This window comes from Melospiza melodia, chromosome 4 (assembly GCF_035770615.1).
Source record: "Melospiza melodia melodia isolate bMelMel2 chromosome 4, bMelMel2.pri, whole genome shotgun sequence".
Classification (NCBI taxonomy): Eukaryota; Metazoa; Chordata; class Aves; order Passeriformes; family Passerellidae; genus Melospiza; species Melospiza melodia.
Window position 1 is genome coordinate 54,654,730 of NC_086197.1, and position 18,533 is coordinate 54,673,262.

The 18,533-nt window shown below is 39.6% G+C and overlaps 1 protein-coding gene across 1 annotated transcript in view; it reads left to right on the plus strand.

The window, feature by feature from the left end:
* Window positions 1-11,234: 11,234 nt before the first annotated feature.
* Window positions 11,235-18,533, plus strand: part of GRAP2 (GRB2 related adaptor protein 2) — a 43,816-nt gene continuing 36,517 nt past the window's right edge. The window contains exon 1 of the mRNA XM_063154581.1: window positions 11,235-11,393. The gene's annotated coding sequence lies outside the window, so the exon portion shown is untranslated. The remainder of the gene's footprint in view (window positions 11,394-18,533) is intronic.

Below are 18,533 nucleotides of genomic sequence, written 5' to 3' on the forward strand. Positions count from 1 at the left end.
GGGTGCCTGAATTGATAGAGGGAGAAGGTTGTAGCTCATGTCTGGTGAGAATAAGAAAGCAACTCAGGGAGGCAGAATGCAGCAAAGCTGCAGATTATATTGGTTTTCTCTGCCTTGGTTAAAAAAAAGACTAATAATGAATAGCATTTTGAGTGTTAGCTATTTTTTCATCAGCCAACAAATAAATTGTGCAGAAACATTAGATTCTACTCCCATGGTGATTAGCTATTACAGTACATATGGTATGGAAACATTAAGGGGTGTTTGGAGACCTCACAACGCCCAAACACCGCATGCCGGCCAACTGGTGACCATACGCTGCCGCTGACACCAACATGGAGCTGCCTCCTGCTCTCCTGCACCTGGATTTGCTGCACTGATAATTCCTACAGGTTCCTGCAGAGCAGGGCTCAGCAAGGACTTCATATACTGCTGTTAGCAATAGATGCAGCGAGTACACCATACATCCCCCACCAATAAAAGCAGATATAATCTTCTGTTTGAAATGAGTTTGTCACATCACAAAAGATTTGTTTTCACACTGTCCAAAAATTGCAGCACTTCTGTTTTTCTCTTGATGAAACTAGACAACATTGCAGCCTTTATGTTATACTGACTGCATCTAAAATAGAAAAATATTTAGGACTGATGGGTAAGGCTCAAAAGTGCAGCAACAGACTAAATGCTTTACCCAGTGACTTTGGTTGGTTTGGACGGTATGTCAGCTTGAAGAGTCATGTCCTGTAGCTTTGTATTCAATATCTGGCATTTCAGTCTTAGAAAATCAAGGCAAAAATTCTGAGTAATTTTTTTCACATATTAAAGACTGGTTTGTTTTGGGAAGTTTCCTACTGCAACATCAGCTCAAGTAAAATTTACAGCATCTTAGAAGATTGTCCTAACAAAACTAACTCCTGCTAATACTAAGTATTAACAAGGTTCTTTTTCCATTTTACGGCTTAAATGTTATGTAGAGCTATTTACTCATTAGTAAATAGTCTTGATGTGTTTTAGACTTCTGTTGTATCCAGTATATTCAAAAGGTGCACAAAAATAACTGAAAATATGCTACAAGGGGGCAATTTCTCTTTGTTTTGTGGCACAGAGCACAGTGATTTAGCTAACGCTAGCATCCTATTAACATAGACATCCTATTCCCATGTTATTCCACAGTGAATATTATCTGACATTTTATTCTGAAAGTAGTGACCTACCTGGAAAGTGGATGACTTTTTCTGAATCCTTCCTAGAACCCAAAGAATTAATTTCTCCTTTTATCTATATATCCTGTATAGCTTGTGTGAACACCAGAAGTCTAAATTATGTAAGACATCTGTAGCTGGAATAAAGTATAAAGAAAGATGTGTTACAAATCTCCTGTAACCACTCTATTGATCTCTACCCATCTCCTCAGAGCATTTAATATGGTTTCTACAGCATGTCTGTTCTTCTAGTACTTTTCAGTCCCAGTGCTATTGCACAGTTAGAACAAGAGTCCATTTCACTGATTACTCGTTATTCCCTACTGATGCTCTATTCCTAGTTCTGCACAGGCACCTCTGTCTTGACCCAAAGCAAGACTTTGTCTTCCTAGCTGTGGGATCCCAGAGGACTTTCTGTCAAGCTATTTTAAGACTAATCATCAATAGGCCCTGCTATCCCAGTTTTTTAATTAAATCTTTTGGTCAAACCAAGCTTTATCAAATAGGGACTAATACAACAGAAAAACAGGTTGAGACAGAGAAATCTTTGCTAGATTTAAACACCCACAACTGTATTTGTGACAAAAGAGTACCATAGCAGACCCATTACTTAATTCCTAAAGACTTCAATTTTTCCCTTTTTCTAAAGCCATGGACCTACCCTTTTTACTTTTTGCATTATGTGGATTTTTAACCTTTATTTTAACAAATACCCCCTTTTCTTAGCATGGAAAGCTTTTTCATTTTAAAACAACTAAAAAATTTAGCAAAGATCATTTTAAAATATAAGATTGAGTTCTTTAGGCTGAAGTTTGTAGAAAGAAAGTCTGGTAGGAGTAAAAAGAAATTAAATATTGGTGAGCAGCCTTTGATAGTAGATGTCCTAGGGGAGAGCATAATATAAGAGATACAACATCTAATTATGTTTTAGTTGTCTTGATGCCTGTTTTCATGTTACTACTTTTGATACTATCAGAAACCACTGGAAATGGAAGATAAGGCAGATTTTTCCTGGGTCTAGGATGCTGAGCAAAGACATTAACATATGCTATGAAATGCCTCAAGAGACAGGTTGCAGACACAGAAAGACCTCTGGCTCCCTTCTTTCTTGGAACTGTAAACCTGAAAATTCAGTACTAAGATGTCCTTCTCTGTGTAACTTTACTTTTTCTCCTTCATTCCTGGTTTCTGTTGTTAAGTTTTACAAGCCCTGAATCTGACAACATCAGACTAAGTCAGGGGTGAGCTAAATACAGTGACACCATGGACAAATATAATGAATTTGTAGATGGTAGTTCAGGTGGTTACTTCTGTCACTGATGAGTACAGGGCTTTCAAATTCCTCTTCAGAGGGATTTTGAAGTTGGGATATTTTAGTTCAGAAATAGGATGGAGTAAGACTACATGAGTTAACAAAACTCAGGTGAAGGGCAATAGCAATTTCAGACAGTGACAGCATCTTAGAACTGAGTGACCAAATGTTAGTTGTTTTTTTCTGACTTGTTCCGAAACCACATTAAACCACATACTACTTTCAAGTTAAGCAGTGGAGATGGAAGCACGTGCCTTTCTTTGCTGAGAGAGGGGAAAAAAAAGGAATTGAAATGCAAATTTTTATGGTATAGTTAGAGTTTTCCTTAGTTTAATCTCTTAGCCTCCAGATTTTTATACAGTCCCTGAACAGTCTTGAATTTATCTCATCAGTATAAAACCAAGAAAATCATTATGTGCAGCTGTACTGTAGAAGCATCACAATGCAATTATTTCATTGCACGGAGCAGATGCATGCTGCTGGCATGTCAGAGCCTGTAGGAGCTGGATGGAGTTTGTATCAGCAGGAATGCACTTTCACATACATCACTTGAGGACAGGAATGCGCAACGTGACAGGCCCATCACTACCCATCATTCATCTAATTTTCTATGGCAAGGAGGATACTTGATTGTGTCTGAGAGTCAACAGGTCAGGGGCTTCATGTAGCAGCTCGTGCTGTTCCCAGCAGTGCTATGTTCTTACTAATCATTTAATCTTGTATTCAAAGTTCAGCTCCTATGGCTTACCTCCTCCTTCTCATTTTCTTTCACTTTCACTTAAAAATATAATGTCCTATTTCAGATTAATTAACTGCAATTTCATGGATCACTACAGCAGGAATAAGTTGTATACATAATACTGTAATCCACCTATTTGTTGCCCAGGATGCAAATTGACTTGATAAGCAATTCCATGTGCTATGTAAATAACCCCACTTCTAATTGAGAGTGCTGCGTTTTCAGTGCAGATGGGGAAGGGAAAAGAAGACTGTCTCTGGCTTTGACTTTCTGATAGTTGTTGCAGGATATTTTGTTTACATTTTTTTAAGTCTATCATATAGAAAATATAGGCAAGAGCTGCCTTGATTTCTTTTTAACAAAAGCTCCAGTGGTCTACTGATGCGTTGTTCTCCCTTTTTCTTAGAAAAAGTTTTCGAAATCTGTTTCTGATACAATATGCCAGATGACAATATCTAAAATGCACAATTCCTCTAGCTAGTAGATACCAATTATCATAGGAGTGAGAATAGAACATGACTCTTGTTCTTTCAGCAGTGTGTCAGTAATGGGTAAGAAGAAACACTCTGCACTAGGATGAACAATAGGGAGTTTGCTTTCCATGGCCCTTCAGGCTCAGATTCTTTGTGGGGTTTTCCAGCAGCTGGAATAATTTGTATGAACTGGATACTTGGTTTTGTAGTGTGGATACTTTTCTACTATTAATTGATTGGTATTACCATTTCTTTTCTCTATAAAGATATTTGTAATTATAAAGAACTTCCTTCAGGTTCAGAGTAAAAAGTCAATGTCTAGATTTTATATTGAAAATAAGAAAATCTTTTCTATGTTCTTACAATTTCCTAAACTACCAGGTTTCTCAACCAATTTTTTAATTATAAAGTAGAAGTTACTTAAATGCCAATGGTAAAGATATTTGAATGGTAAACACTAAATATTGTCTTTACCTACAAACTTCACTGGACTTCCAACTTGAAGTCCATTAAGTTAGCATAACCTAACTCTTCCAGGAGAAACAAACTTATCAAAATTACCAGACACAGTTTTTAAACTAAAAGGAGGAAGTGTTCTTACATACCATGCAGTAAGCAAGTTGTTGCATTTGTTGCCACGGAATGTAACAAAGGACAAAAACATAGACAAACTCACAGAAAATAAAGGGCTCTTTTAAATAATGGTTCAGATACAATCTCTGGCTCAACCAGTCAAGTCAGACTTGTTGCAGTGAAGAATTCCTGGAAGGAATGTCAAGAAGGCTTGCTTTGTTTCCTTTCCTCCTGCTCATTTTCTGTAAACAGATGATATTGGCGCTCCCAGGTAGAGCACATTGGGCCAAGTGGGCCTTTTGCCTGACTCTGTGCACCACTGCAGTGCTCTTTTGTGCATTATGGCACCTTCAGTATGATTCCTTGGCAAAGTCACACGTGCTTCAGAAGAGACTTGTTTCTACCTGTGGCATCTGTCAGAACTGCAGACTGAGCAAACTTGCTGGCTGAAGCTGCTTCAGCACTTGCTTCCCAGCTGACAGACACCGGGGGTGCTGCTCGGTGTAACTCGAGTTAACTGAGCTCTCACTGCACCAAGCAGCCATGTTAATTATCCTATTCTCGTATCAGTACTCATGTAACTAGGAATGTGTATACAAAAACCTTCTAATTTGTATACAAAATCCTTCTAACTGCCTTTGGTCCAATTCCCCTCATTAATCTAAGCAAACACAGCTATAGGAAAGTAATATAAAGACCAATCTATTTTAATATGTGCTCCAGAGTCAGAAAATATTAGTTTGTCCTGCTTACTTTCAAGCCACTAATTTTCAGAAATGCCAAATGGATGCAAATTACTTTTCAATTTTCAGCATTCTAGCTCATCTGTCTTTATATTCAAAATTACTTCCATTTATATGTAAGCCTAAAACCAAGAGTGATGCCATTTTTCCTACGTTCTTACTTGTAAAGATGTTAGTATTCTTAAGTATTTTTTTTTGACAATACCATGGAAAAGTTGTTTATTCTTATGCTTCTCCTAACTTGCTATTTTTTACCTTGAGCAATTTATTTAAATAATCAACTCCAAACTTACTAATTTTAATTGACGGGCCTTCTCAAGTAATCCTTGATCCTTTTCAGTGTTATCCATATATTGAAATTTTTGCAGTGTCTCGGTGTTGAAGAAGCCCTGTTTATATTGGTGTCTGACTTTCTCTGATGCATTATTTTTAAAATAGTCCAACCATGTGAGGCACTGGAACACAAAGCTCCAGGTCTTTCTGCAGCCATTCATCCAGTGGCATAGCTGTGTCCATTATCCAGAAGGAGAAACTGCACTGTCTGTTAGTTCAGTGATCTCCCACATTAATGAACTTGGGAGGCCCCAACAAGTGTTAGCGGCTAATTTTCTCACTTTAACTTTTTTTAGATATTTTTATAAAGGTTTTTGCAATTTTTCCAGTTATTTTCCAGCTATATCTAGTTTTAGTCAGTAAGTGGTGCCAGACACATCTCATGGTGCTTGTTTTATTCTCCAAATGACAAAACTCAATGCACATCTGCAAATGTAACAACTCTAATTAGGAATTAGGGCCTCTGTCCTGAAAAAAGTGGCAGGATGAATAGCCCAGCTGAAGTGCATCTACACCAATGCATGCAACATGGGGAATAAACTTTGAGCAGGAGCTGAAAGCCATTGAGTAAGGGCAAGGCTGTGACACAGCTGCCACCACAGAAACACGGTGGGATGACTCACACAGCTGGAGTGCTTGCAGTGGATGTTTGTAAACTCTTCAGGAGGGACAGGTGAGGAAGGAGAGGCAGTGGGGGAGCCCTGTGTGTTAGGGACAGTTTTCACTATCTAGAGTTTAACGATGATGAAGATAGGCTTGAGTGGTTATGGGTAGGAGCTGGGGGAAGGCCAATAAGGTGAGAGTCTGTTACAGGCCATCCAACCAGGGTGAAGAGGCAGACAAAATATTCTGTAGGCAGATGGGATAAGTCTCATCATTGCTGGCCCTTTTTCTTGTGGGGAACTTCAACTTACCAGGTGTCTGCTGTAAGTACAGCACAGCAGAGAAGAAACAGTCCAGGAGGTTCCTGGAGTGTGTGGAAGAGAACTCCTGACACAGCTGGTGAGGGTGACAACTAGGGAAGGCATCCACTGGGTCTGGTGTTTGTGAACAGAGAAGGACTGGTGGGTGATACAATGGTTGGAGGCCGTCTTGGGCACAGCAGTCATGAAGTTATATGAGTTTTTGGAGTCCCTTGGGAGACATTCTTCAGGAAGAAAACCTTGAAGTTGCAGGAGTAGGCTGTCCCCATCTGCTGAAAGACAAGCCAAAAAGGAGGAAAGATTGGTCAGGCTGAACAGAGAGCTTTGACTGGAACTCAAGAAAAAAAGGGAGAGTTTATGATCCATGGAAGAAGGGGCAGTAAACTCAGAAGGATTACAAGAATGTTGTGAGGTTATGCAGAAAGAAAATTAGAAGGGCCAAAGATCAACTAGAACTTAATCAGGCTGCTGCCATGGAAAACAATCAAAATGTTTATAAATACATCAACAACAAAAGAAGGGCACGGAGAATCTCCATCCTTTTTTGGATGTAGAGGGAAACATAGTGAAAAAGGATGAGGAAAAGGGTGAGATACTGGATGCCTTCTTTCTCTCATCCTTTAATAACAAGGCCAGCTGTTCAGGGAGTTTCCATACCCCTGAGCTGGAAGACAGGGCCAGAGAGCAGAATGAAGATCCCAAAACCCAAGGGGAAGTGGTCAGTGACCTGCTACACCACTTAGACACACACAAGTCTGTGGTGTTGAATGGGACCCACCCAAGGATACTAAGGGAGCTGGCACGAATGCTCATGACATCCATAATTCTGTGATATCATTTACTTAAAATTCTGGAGAAAGAACGGAGGCAGAAATAATTTCATCCTCCATTTCTCATCTGTGTAAGGAAGCTAAAATCAGGATTCCATGGTAGCAAAATTAATGAACAGGAGAAGTGGATATTGCTTTCTGCAATAACCTTTTGGTCCCATTCAACTGTTCTTAACCAAAAATACAGCAACCATAACAGACCCAAGGAGAAAGCAGAGAGAATATATCTAGCCTCTCCTTTTGGCAAGACTACAGTTTGATACCAAACTAGAAGGAAAGTGACTTGGCTCTTGGTATGCCATAATAATTTAGTACTTTGATATTTACAGATTAAAAACACAATATTCAGGTGTTTCACTACGAAAAGTCAATTAAAAGTACGGAGAGCACCACCAGCAAGTAAAAGAATAAATGGATAATTTTAGTGCCCAGTAAGTTTGTTTAAACACAGCCTAACACCTTCAACTGTTTAACCACTGCTTCAGTAGACTTCTGGTGCTAATGTAGTTAGCATTTTGATCACACCTATAACAAGATCCAAATGCAAATGTCAGTCAGTGAAAGTTACATTACAGCAAAAGAACAATATCTGCAACTAAGGAGAGGGAAGGAAATGTCTCTTGTCAGTATAGTGCAACCTTCTACTTATAGAATTGTTGAAGGGCTCTAAAAAAGAGCAGAGAGGTGAAGGAATTACAACAAGAGCTTCCATTTGTCATAGAATTGCTCTGCTAAATGGTAACACCAGTTTTTCCAGACCAATAGGCTTGGATCCATCAGCTTTTCCCAGCTCAATACTCAATAGGAAATGCATTGTGGTCAATGCAGCAGTAGCATAAAAAGGGAATGCAGCCTCCAAATGATTTAAATGGTGCTTATGAATTGTTATTTCACAGCTTTATGAGATGTTCCTGTTCCCATCCCTTCCTTTTATTGGTTAGCATAAGGCTGGGTAGATTTCTGTGCAATTCCCAGCTGAGTCACCAGAGAAGGTCCATTTTCATCATGCATCAATTTGATTTCAAGCCCTGACAAACACCCAGCCTCAGGAAGGGAGACAATGGTGATACACTTTGTGAAAACAAAAAGTAAAAACATTACAACTCCTTATAAATTTTGTTTTCCATGTGAGCTCCCTTCCCACAGTCCCCCCTTATGAACATGTTTCTCTTGTGTGCTACCTACCACAGTCCAGATTGAGGGATATTTTTAATGTGAGGATTGGCATAAATTTCAAGCAAAAGATCAAAATGGTACCATTTCACATTTCTAAAGAATAGAGCTAATTAACCTTTTTATCAAACTACACATTTTCAAATTACTTAAATGGGAAATATACTGGTTTAATTAAGATTCCGCAGGGAGAGACAGTTGCAAACACTTGGAACAGAGAGAAAGTGGGATGTTTATGAGGAAGGTGCTGTATGCTTTATAACTCCCTGTCTTTTTCTTGTTTGCACTTCAAATGGAGTCCATTTTTATCTGTCTATCTCCTGCTGAGAGAATCTGATTTTATCATGTGTTTCAAGGAAGCTATTAAAAAACTTCAATCATAAAATTCTTCTTTCCCTGTGTATGTTTCTTTCCCCCCACCTCTCTCTGTTAGAGTTGCACTGTGACATTGGTTATATGGCAGGATACATTGATTTTATTTGCTTTATAAGTTGATTAGCTAATCCTCCTGCAATGGAATCTTTTTTTTTTTTTTTCAAAAACCTTGGTTCCTATGTTTTCCTTAGCTGGGTCCACAGGTGGTTTGACTTTTGTAGGTCTAGGATTTTGATGTGTATGCCACACTTTCTCCTGTTTCTTTGTTTTTAGTAAATGGGGAAAACTTCAAGAGTGACAGCTTTAGGGTCTATACACATACAAAAGGAACAACATGAACAATGCCAGCATACTCCTCTTCCTCACTTCAGGATCTCAGGAATATTTCAGAACTGTAAAAAGAACATACTAACTGATATAGCATTGCAATATCAGTGTTTTGGCGGCAATATATAAAAATAGTTGAATCATAATTAAAACAAGTTATTAGCCTAAAAGATCTTCCTCTGAAAATTAAAAAAAAACCAAAACAAGCCAACAAACAAACAAAAAACTCCACCCTGAAATATAAAATTTGGTAGATATCTGCATTTAAGTAATATTCAAATTAAGCTACCGAGACTGTGAAAGCATGAAGCCTGGATAAAGCCATGCATTAACTCCCAGCCTTTTGCTTTTGTCAGTTAATGTCAGACACATCATGCCATATCAATGGAGCTGAACACTGTATAAGTCTTAGTGCTGGTAGAAAAGACATCAGCATTGGATTGTTGCATTCTGTGCCTCTGTTCTTGAGCCAGCTCCACATGACTAATGCTACAATGGTGCATAGGTAACTGAGTTTTAGTTTGCTGCTAAGATTGACAGCTCTAATGAAAAACAAATGATATTTTTGGCTAAATAGCTAAGAATATTTTATCTTAAGCCAAATGGAAAGTTGTGCTTTGCCCAAAAGCATGTTTATTGTTTAATGTGTTTTTACCTTTTTATTCAAATCAAAGTAAATTGTGAGCTAGAGAGCTGTTTTTAGCTGGAAAATCAGAACATTTCATATTGAAAGTACTTAAACTATTAAAAATGGCAAAAGAGTAATTTAATAGCAATTACAAAACACCTTAATTGGTCTCTGTAACTTTTTGGACATTTTGAAGATATAATTAAGAATACTTTTTTCAATACTAGATATTTCAATACTATCAATGAATTTTTGCCCATTTCAGTTTGCAACACCTGTGCTCTTTTGAAGAACACAGATGGAACCTCAGCAACCTGGCTGCTTGTTCTACAAAGTCAACAGTAATTAAGTGTTAAAGTATTTTTTTTTGGTGCTGCTTTTGAGCAACAGGCTGGGAAAAGCACAGACCATTTGGCCAGGCTCTGAACCAAATCCAAGGAACTGGTAGAAAGAAAAGTGGCTTCAGGAACTCAGAGCCATGTGGATCTCACTGGCTCAGGAACTCAGTAATTTATGAATCTATTTCAGCTGCAGCAAATGGCCCTTTCATGGCTTACAGCTACCCAGCAGAATTTAGATTATGTTTTTAGCTCTGATTTTAAGAGGTCCTCGACTGGTGGCTGCAGGGGGAAATTTCACTTGATGTCAACTCCTTTTTGTTTCCTCTGAAATGCCTCGTGTTAACGACTGCAGACAGCGCACCAGGCAGGCCAGGGCAGGGCTGCTGTTTCCAAAGGCGGATTTCTGCTCTCCAGTAGCAATCATTTTTCCAACCACCAATGGTCCTTCTCCTCTGGGGCCCCGCTGACCCCTGGCAGCTCTTAGACTGCCTGCAGGAGGAGGGACTGGAGCTCAGAGAGCAGAGAAGAAAAGCTGGGAGGGAAACTGCCATTCAGAGGCCACCCCAATACACTCTTGGTAGCAACCAAACTGATGCAACAACTAAATCAGCAAATGTGCCTTTTCTGTGTTCTTGTAAGAATCACATTTTTATAGCTCTTTTTCTCACAGCTTGAAGACAGCCCCCTGGTTCACACTTATTGCAGAATCTGGTGGCATCCTAGTTTCTCTCTCACATCTACCCCCTCTCAGGCTGTGCCTACACAGGCACAGATGATCTTTGTGTTCGCCTGCATTTGCTTACGGACTCCAAGCTCACAGGAGCACTGTGCACACACACACACCCATGGAGCCTGTCACGTCACAGGGGTGTGTGGCACCAGAGGTGCTCCATGAATTCATGTGCTGATGGCTTATGGCCACTGCTGTCCCCCCGTAACAGAGACGAGAGCACATTTTTGGATACTTGTGATGGCTTGCTCTTGGGGATGGATCACTACTAATATCTGAAGGGGCCAGTGCTTTCCAGACAGATATATTAAATAACTGAACACTGAGCAAGTTGTGAGGTGCCCCAGCACAGCTGCAGCATTCAGAGGAACTGCTCTCGTGCAGTTTCCCTCGCAGTAAGACAGTAAAACCACACTAGGCTGAGTCCCATACCCAGCTCAATAAGCTGCTGTGACTGTGAGTTCCTGTGTGGTTTGTGGTTTGCACTCTACCGGCTTGATTGGCTGCACTTCATGAGGGAGAGGCTGAGATGCTGGGCTGAAGATTTGTGTGTCCCGAATGGCTCCACAGACTTTGGTCCTTGCTAAGCATTTGTGCTGAAGACAGGTTGTTATGAGACTCGTGCCATTCCCACACTGGTTTTTCCCACCACAGATCCTGAAAGACCAGAGTGTAACTACCTGCCACAAAGGTACAGATCTGCTTGGGGGCTTGCTTCTTTTTCTGTGAGGTTTTATGGGTAGATGCATTGGCTAAATTAGCATTGCATTTTCTACTGAGTTAAACAACTAAGGGCTTATCTGCAAGGCTTGGGATTCAGTGTGTTTTCTTTTCCGCTGCAGGTGCATCAGGTTTTTCTTCTTGTCAGTGGGGTATAAGGACCGTACTCAGGAGGAGCATATTTATTGGAACAGAGCAAAGAAAATAATGAATAGGAATTTTTTTTTTTTTTTTTTGTATTACTCACAAGCACAAGGCAAAGAAATAATCAGTTTTCCCTGGTTGGGAAAAATTTAAGGCTGCTCTAGCAGAGATCAGGCTATTGTGTCTCCGAGACACCCATTGTGATCGTACTGAAAGGGGCAAGATGCCTAGAAAGAAAAATGCTTTAGGCACCTGGAGATTTGGCATTGTTGACCCTCCTTCTGCTCAAAACCACGGCTTTGCTGCTCAAGTAAGCTGCTTTTCCTGACCTGTTATGTCTTCTGTGAAATGTGGTGGTTTCTCAATGGGTCAGATGGGCGTAATTTTTCCTCACTTGTTTTTAAATGTTGTTGTAAAGCTTTTTGATGCATTGTAAGCATAACAGGCCATATTGTTATGAGACACATCTTTTGACTGAAGTGCTATAGAGCTGTATGGCAAGGTCTTTCATGTGTTTCATGTGTGTTTGTGTGCATAAAGTTCATAATATTTGTCTTGTAGGAGCAAAAGGACATCAGTCTCCAAGACATGATTTAGTAGCATCCTATCAGTACAATATTTTCTTAGAAAAAACAATAATCTGAGCTCTCTTCAGCAGCAGCAGGAGAGCCTGTCACATTTATAATTGTTCAGTGAAGAAAGGTTTAATGATAATTGAGTTTTTAGTAAACGGGTATGGCAGGAGGAACTGGGCTTTGGGGTGAAAAAAAACTACCTACCAGTTATATTTTGGCATGGAAGACCACAGATGGTGCAGCCAGCAGTGCCAGTCATCCACTTGAAAGTGGAAAAGAGAGAAACTCATGCTTTAGCCTCTGCTCCCATGTTTTCTGAATAGGACAAAACTTCTGGCTATCATGATTCCACAATCTAGCAAAATGGGTTGTGGAACAGATAGGAAGGAAACCTGTTTCCTTAGCAGTGGCTCAGTGAACAAATGCATTGCTCTTGCAGTGAAGCAGTTCCCTTTGCTTTCCTATTTGGTGACATTTATTCATTTATTTCTATTTAATTCTTGCATTTGAACTTGGCAATCCCACAAAGAAGAGAATAGGCACAAACAAGCACTGTCATTCCCTTTTTTATCAGGAAAGCAGAATAACCTGGAGATGGATGGATATGCACTGTGAAATGCACACAGCTAAATTTAGCTTAGTTTTGCTGTCTAGATTTTGGAATTACTTTAATCTCTACCACACCCTTCTGCACGCATCTCCTAAAATTGTTAAGACTGACGGATCTGCCTGGGCAAAACAGGCAACTTTCAGAAAAAGGGGGCTCTGCTGCTCGAGCAGGCTGTTTGTCCTGATCTCCTACGCCTTCTCACTTTACTTTGCATAAGGTAGAGCGGGGCTGGAAGCTTTTCTGGTTTCTGTAAGTTATAGCCATTATTCTAGCAAGAGACATCACTTTCCTCTTCAAACTTCCTCTTCCTTTACCTGGTTACATGGAATTTCTTTTTTTCCCCCGGATGATTACACTGACTCTTGCCACCATACAGCAATGCCCTCCGTTTTTGCTGATTCAAGGGCCAGCAGTGCAGTTGTGATGTCCCCTGCACCATGTTACACTTTGCCTTCCCAATCAACTTGCAGCTTGACAGCAGCTCTCCTTAGCCACAAGCAATATCTGAAACTTTGGCAGGCAAGAGGTTGCTATTAAGCCACAGTTCTGGAACTACTGCTGTAGGCAGTCTCTTTTGGGTTTTTTTTATTGTCTGATACAATGAAAATTATCTTCATTCTCTTCCTTATGTTTCTTCCCTTAATATTGTTTTCACTTGAAATTCTCCTCTTAGTGGAGCTGTAATATATATATGTATATGTGTGTGTGTGTGTGTGTATAGGTATATACATATTTTTACATGTATTTATTTATACGTGTGTATATATATGTGTATTTACGTATACACACACCATAAAATACACTCACTGGCAAGTTCAGTTGCTGGTATCAGTTAGAAGAACCTACCCACTGTGGCTGACAAAACACCACATGTTTGACAAGTAAGAAAGTGTTGCTACCAACAGTTGATATGCCTGGGCCATCAGGGCTCATTTTAGATTGCATGGAGTTTTATAAATCTAAATTAGGGCCTGATTTCTTCTACCTTTCTTCCTCATCTCCAGAGTCTGGTTTTGGTCTAAGAAGAATGTAGCAATTCTGTCTTTTATTATTTCCTCAAATTGCTATATGGAATCATAGAGTCATCAAGGTCGGAGAAGCCTCCTGTAATCGAGTCTGGCTGTTAACCCAGCACTGCCATGTTCACTGCTAAGCCATGTCCCAAAGTGCCACATGTATGCTCAGTACAATGATGGCAACACACTTGATTTAAAGCTCGGGGTTGACTGCCAGCCATATCCCAGTCAGCACAAATGTTATGCATAACTCCCTCGATATCTTTCAAAAATCTTTATTTTGTAGCTCCCTTGAAGGAGTCTTCAGCATCTTCTTGGCTTAGCTTTCCACCAATCTTTGTATATTTGGCCAGCAGGAATGGAAGGCACAAGCCTTTCATCTTAATGTCTGCACACATTTTTGCCAATTAATGGGTGTTTTACCCATCCATTAAGACAGGTGAGTGTGAATTCTTTCACTTTATAATCTGGCCCACGTACATGAGCGTGATGACATTGAGATGACAGAAGCACTAAAGCTGTACCAGCCTAACTTGACAATCTGCAAAAAACCCTGCTGCCCTGAGAAGGCAGTATTGTGGGTTTTGGTACCCCATTCCATTGAAATATCTCTATGCACAGCTTCACTGAAATTTTTAAATGTGTCCTACATTCAGAGAGGTGAAGTGACTTGCCCAGGAATGCACAGAAAATCTTTAACTGACCTGGACTTGGAAAATTGATTCCTACTCTTCTTTTTTCACCACTAAACAAGGGTGACTTGTTTCTGCATTTTATAGTGATAATTTGATTTTAAATATGATTTCAAATGACTGTTTTTTTAAAGGGGGGGAAAGGGAAAGAGACTTGCACAAACGAGAGTAGAATTGGTAGAGACATCAGCTAAGCTAACAAATGTATGTACTATAAATTTCATGGTTCAAGATACAAACTAATTCCCATGGTACAGCCCTTCTAGGGGGCTGATACTGTACTCAGATGCTTCTGATGCTTGATTGCTACTGTCCTAGGGATGCTGAACTTACCCCACTGTGTGTTCTGGTGGAGAGGAAAGGTATCTTTCTTTTCTTTTGACTTTTGTCCAGAATGCTCTCTCTGAAGCATAGTTGCTGTCTATTATTTCTAGAAGGATTTCAGACAGATGAGAATTTTTAAAAAGATGTTTTGGAATGGTCTGAATTCTTCCTGTAGCTTTTTTTTTTTTTTAATTGTTCTGCTAATTGGAGAACCATGTTAAAGTACCTCTTAAATAATAACTAAGCAGGAGAGACTACTCTTTGAGGAATAAGCTTGCTAAGAATGGAGACATTATCCTAGCACTAAAATCAGAGGTCAGTACTGTAAAATATTATGAGGTAAAACAAAATTAGTTGAATGCCTAAATGAACATCATGTGCTAACACACGATGAAATTCTTTTTTACCTATCTTTGAATTCTAAGATCCATCCTTCCTCTCTCTCCCCAACTCAGTCTTTTTTTATAAATGGCTTTATCTTTTTGGAGCAGTGTACAGTACTAATAACATGCCACTTTTCCCCCCCCAAGGCATTGTATACCTTACGTTCTCTAGTCTTTCCTTTCCAGTTCCCCAGTTGTTTTATTTTATTATCTCATCATGAAAAATCCACCAGTAACTCACAGAGCACAAACTTAAACCCTCAGAACTCTGACATTCCTTTTTTATTTTTAAAATCTAGTTACATAAATAACATCATGCTACTAGGTCAGAAGCACTTGCAATCCAAACAGGGATTATCTTAGGATATGGACCAAGTTCTGAAATTGTCTCTGTGCATAATCAGGCTCTGGTAATTGTTTTTCATGTTAAGTGTAGAGTGTCTAAAGCCAGGACACTGGAGGCTTCTCTCTCACTGTTTGACATGGCACTTGCTGTACCACATCAGACTGTTTGTCTGTCACATCCACTACACTTCTCTAGTAGTGGTCAAAAATATTGATTCTGAGAAGGGTGACCGAACCCTCTATGAACCAAGTACGCACAGCTCCACACAGGGATGGAAGAAATGCTTTCTAATTCTGTCAGGGAGTTCAGTTTACAGTTTCAAGTGGTATTATCAAGTTTCGAGCTGTGTTGTCATTACACTGCTTGGACTGCGCTTTCTTGATAATTCTAATAGTGTAACAGATCTCTGAGATTAAATCTATCAAAACATTGAAAACCTCTCAATTTCCTCAACTCTCAAAGATAACTGAGTCTAGTCTGTAAATACTTTCCCATCTTAGACAGAAGATGAATCTTAGTTCATTGAAGCCATCAAGTACTGCTACATTATCAGTAGAAGGGAATGAATGGCAGGCAATATTACATTGCAATAAATTACATCAGTGGTGTCATAATCATGTTATTACCTTCAGCAGAGGCCATGTGCAGCACTTGCATCTTTTGCCTACTGGTTTGACATAGCACATACTGCTGTATCCTGTACCCCAAGTAATGACACTTGTACCCTGAGCCTAAAAGGTTTAATGCTCTCTTCTCCATTGGCTGTAACAAGCCCATTCAGCAATGAAAATCTTGGAGTGTTTGTGTTGTCGGATTAGCTTTAAATGATCTTCAAGAAAATATTTTTCCCTTCCCACAACATCACAGCAAGGCAGCTCTCAGTGGGGCTGACACTGCTGCTCACGGAGTTTCCTCATTGCGAGCAGCAGCTGCTTCACTCTGTTTCCAGCACAACTGCTCCTGCTGAGAGCTGGTGCAGGTCCTACTGTCCACTGAGAAGCCTGGTATGAAGTGATGAACATTTTGAAATGACCATTCTAACTGTGGGCAGTTCAGGTGCCTCGAAAGCTCTATTTGTAGCATCATCAGACGGAGTAAATCAAATTCCAAGTCTTCTACGAAGGGAAAATTTTTAATTAAAAGTATTGTAAAGGTAAAGAAAACTTGGAAAAAATCTTCACATATTGTCAATGCAAGATTTTTGTGATCTTTAAGCAGAATAAAATTTTGGATTAATTATTCCATTATTGTGGCCATAAAAGCAAATTAAAGATCAAACCCAGAGTGTCAAGTTTCTTAAAGAACCCATATTTAAGAATAATTTTACTTAGTAAATTAATTATTAGATTTACATGTAACATCTCAGGAAATTCATTATGTGCCCATACAGTTAATGCTGTAATTCTTAATGCATGCTGTGTACACTGAATCTGTACTTTAAGTTCAAAGCTCAGGTCAGCTGAAGGTACACAGACATAACTAGTACCTCCATAGTACATACTAATTAATTTATTTTTATTTTCTAACTAGTTTTCAACATTATTCTGACTGTTTCCCTTGACTGTTGAAGTCACTGGAGCAAACAAGGTTGAAGCAAGCACAAGATGATGTCTGTAGAAATTAATCATTCATTAATAACTGCAACTGTGAAATGGGTTTAAAAATACTTTCTTAAATCTCCAGGGCTTTTGAGGGTCAGTTGTTTAAGCATCCTGAGTTTTATTATTAATTAGTTCTCTTACAGAAAAGCGTCAACTGACTTTCAGACACTGTGGACGTTGGAGACTCTGCACTCTGAGAAATTATACCTTGATTGCAAAAAATAAGCAGTGTTTAATAGTCAAGTGGTTTACTCCAGGTGTATTGCCCCATACGGAATCTCAGGGAAGGAAAGGCACAGATGATTTCATGGCATTGTAGCTAGCTGTGGCCAATGCAAAAAGCTTCCTTGGAGGTGTACCCGTACCAGCTCAGTAATAGTTTCATTGGCAATTTAATGATCAATGGTTGTCCTGATGTAAAAAAGAAAACAGAAAACCAACTAAACACTTCAGTTCTTGAGATGCAGGCAAAGTCATAGCAGAAAAAAAACCCAGTCTCAGCAAGCCCTTTCTAAAGAGAGGGGTAAGGGAAGAGTGAAAATAGAAGGGAGGAAAGATGAAGGGCTTGCTTGGATGGGGAGCTCTCCCAGTGTTATCCCAGGATAGTTGTTTCAGTACTTCAGGAAAAAAAATTCCTTTTTCTGACTTGATTTCTTTTTCTTTGGTAGTGCCTTAAAGCTCCCTACATCTGCTTTTATTTTGTCTCACTGTAATAAGTCATCAACTGAAGGGTCCTTTCGCCTCCACCACCAGCTAAACAGATTTTACCATTCCTTGCACACCATACAGAGACACAGGGAATGGTACCACACTTGTAGCCACTACTTTGAGTCTTCTAAGCACTTTGGGATTTCAGCTGGTAATTTTGGGGAGATTTCTAAGAAAAACCTCAGTGCTTTAGGAGATACTTGACTCAAACAGAGTCAAGCTCTTTTCTCTGAGTCAATACTGAATGATGTGCCTGAGCACATTTCTTGCACACGAGACCTGCATCTGTAGGTTGATTGCCTGTGGTCATCAATTATCCTTCAGTTAATTGCATAAGCCTAAAGGCATCTTGCCCTGATAACCCAGGCAGGTCAGTTTGATTACAGTTTGCCTTCTGCATATCTGACATTTCAATTTTAATTGGGCAGTTGTTGCTTCTGCTCTTAACCTGCTGTGCACTGCTGAAAAGCACTGGAGGATGGATTTTATTGTTAGGTGAAGGGATAAACAGAGTCAGGGAAAGCAGCCACCAAACTAGAGGTGTCCTCCAGGGTAAAGCTGGGGTCAAAGGACACAGTCATCATATTTTGACATTCAGACTTACCGGTTCAGCTAACCAATACCAGGCATGTCCAGAGAAGTGTTATTTTCAGTAAGGCTGCAGGAAAAAACATCAGAGCTCATAATAGGGCTTCTTCATTAAAGTGCTGGG